The sequence below is a fragment of the Suricata suricatta genome, chromosome 1 (genome assembly GCF_006229205.1).
Source record: "Suricata suricatta isolate VVHF042 chromosome 1, meerkat_22Aug2017_6uvM2_HiC, whole genome shotgun sequence".
Lineage (NCBI taxonomy): Eukaryota > Metazoa > Chordata > Mammalia > Carnivora > Herpestidae > Suricata > Suricata suricatta.
This window is the reverse complement of record NC_043700.1, coordinates 24,669,396-24,672,323: the sequence shown is the minus strand read 5'-3', so window position 1 is coordinate 24,672,323 and position 2,928 is coordinate 24,669,396. Positions and strand designations below refer to the sequence as shown.

General features: G+C 45.7%; 1 pseudogene; it reads left to right on the top strand.

Moving 5' to 3' along the window:
* Positions 1-1,145: 1,145 nt before the first annotated feature.
* Positions 1,146-2,081, top strand: LOC115300646 (annotated as a pseudogene).
* Positions 2,082-2,928: the final 847 nt, after the last annotated feature.

The following is a 2,928-nucleotide window of genomic DNA, read 5'->3' as shown; positions in this document are numbered from 1 at the left end:
AGTAGGGGAACATTCCTTCTACTCTGAAAATAAACTGGAAAAGATACCCCACAGCATCAAATCAATTATCCAAGGCTATTTGTTAGAGAAAAACATGAGTAATTCTTTTGTTTTGGTTCTATTTCTTTTAAACTACCGCATGTCTTATTTCCTATCCAGGATAGTAGTGATAGCTGATATTTACTAAGCCCAGATATAAATGCTCTCCACTTACACATATAAAGGGTATAAACATGGGTCTCTTCCTTTCCCAGTATTGGCTAAGGCATAAAAACCCTAGATATTAAATATCAAAGTGAGGGCTTTCAAAGCCAGAGGGCTTTCAAAGCCAGATTCCCTTGAAAACTAGTTATACAATTCGTGACTACTTCAGCCAAGTCAAATATATAAAAGAGTTGAAATTGAGAGAAAATTTTGGAGGACAATGTATTTGGAGAGAGGTACTTTCTAGAATCAAGACGGGCTTCCACTGGGACCATCCAGAGAGTTCCGTGCAGTGAGGAAGCACAGTGGACCGATGGTTGTCTGATTTGCATCTGGAGCATCTAGAGGGTAAGAGAGAAGGGTCAGTTCGTAGCATCAGTAAGAGAGCAGAGCTGCTGCTGTATCAAAATCAGCTTGCACTCCCGGAGTGTGGGCCAGGAGGGAGAGACGGCGGGCTTAGAGTCTTCTTAAATTCTGGCTGGAGGAATAAGGGTCTCTAACAGAGATTCAGTGTGGAGTGAGCAACTGAAAACACAATTCCCCCAACAGGAGAAGCACAGTTGAATGGTCATGGTGGGGCGCTCTTAAACGCCTGGAAACAAAGTTCCTCCTACATTTTCCAAACCCAGGCAGTGGAACATCATTTCCCAAAGATACCAATTAAGTAAGAACTTTTCTGCCCACCACCTTACCTTTCCTCCCACTTCAACTGATGAGCAATGCTGGTCATCAAATTGGAGAACAAGATTGGAGAGATGAGGGGAGGAAATAGAGGAGAATTGTGCCCCCTGTGTGGTTTCCCAGCAGCGGACCCCAGCTCGGGGGAACTTGGATGAAGCTGGAAGGAAGCCTTCGGGGGGGCTGTGAGCTGAGCAAGCTGGCGGGCTCTCATCCGAACGTTCTCAGGGCGAAGCTGCATCTTCCAGGCGCAGGGGTTCATCATGTTCCCCTTCAACATGTCTGTCCACTCGGCTCCCTGGATCTTCCAGAATGGCTTCTCCAGGCAGTATCGCTGCTTCTCTGTGTCCATGCTCACAGGGCCTAAAGCCAGGTCAGATGTGGAGAAAGGAGGGGAAATAATTATGTGACCCTCAGCCCTTGATCAACTCAGCTCTGTTACCTACTCCATGCCATTCAAACTGACCAACAAGAACTCAGACCGTGCTGAGAACTTCAGTGTACTGGAGATTGTGGCCAAGAGGGCATCTGCTACCCTCCCTCCTCCCACCCCTCCCACACACTGCGTGATGCAGAATTTGCTGTTGGAAGAAGAGGGCTTAGTCCTGGTGGAGAGTGGTGACCTTCAAGTAGCCACATACTCCAAATTCCAGCCTCAGAGCCTCGACTTCCTGGACATCACCGACTCCAGAGCAGTATTAGAAAACGTTTTAAGAAACTCTGCCTGCCTAACCACAGGGGATGTGATTGCCATCAACTACAATGAGAAGATTTATGAACTGCGGGTGATGGAGACCAAGCCTGACAAAGCCTTGGGCCGTCATCAAGTGTGACACGAACGTAGATTTTGATGCCCCGCTGGGCTACAAGGAGCCCGACAGACAAGTCCAGCATGAGGAGTCAGCTGAAGGCCAAGCTGACCATAGCCACTGTGCTGGAGAGCTGGGCTTCCGTGCCTTCCCAGCTCTGGAAGTAGGCTGGACGGAAAGAAGAAAGGTGAGGAGCCCAGTCCCTCCCCACTCAAGCCTGGAGACATTAAAAGGGGAATTGCCAATTATGAATTTAGCCTTGGTCAGATCACTTTCATCAGAAATTCATGTCCACTGGTCAAAAAGGTCAAAGAGGATGGAGCTGGAGGTAGATTCACCGCTCTCTCTGGAGAAGAATGTCTGTTGTGTAAAAAGGGAAGAAAGCAATAAGTTGGGACTTGGCTTGATTGGAAAATAAAATAGTCAATTGCAAAGAAGGAAAGAAAGAGAGAGGAAGCCTTTATTACATGGGACATGACTTCCTAAGCATCAAAGTGTGATTGTGTTTTGTGACATAGTGAGGTTCTAGAACCTTTTATTATCCAAGGATAGTCAGAAACATTAGGGAACTACCTGGTTTTTCTTTCAAAGTAGACCCCTCACTGAATAAATTTTAGGTAGACAGTCAGAAAAGAAGTTATTTCTGATTACACCACATGCATCTTAACTATCCAACATCTTGGTCATGTATGAACTCCTGCAATGAGTTCCCACAGCAGTCTTGGTGAGGTAAACCTATTGCTGTTCCTATTTTACAGATGTGGAAATAAGGCACAGAGAGTTTAAGTAACTTGCCTAAGGCGATACAGCAATAAAGGGTGGAGCTAGGATTTGAATATAAAGTTAAAGCTCTTTATTTGGTGTTTATTTTTGAGACAGGGAGAGAGAGAGAGAGAGAGAGTGCACATGAGCAGGGGAGGGGCAAAGAGAGAAAGAGAGAGGGGTACACAGATTTCGAAGCAGGCTCCAGGTTCTGAGCTGTCAGCCTGATGCGGGGCTTGAACTCATGAACCAACTGAGCGGAAGTCGGATGTTTCAACAACTGAGCCACCCAGGTGCCCCAAGATTAAGCTCTTAATAGCCATCCTATACAGACAGCTTCATGATAATGATAGAGTATAAATATCTACAAAGATAGGGCAGCCTGGCCTGGTAGAATGAATCATGCTATAGTAAGCAAACTTTAAAAAAAATCTTTGTTCTATGATCTCGTCATGGATTCAGATCAAAAAGAGAG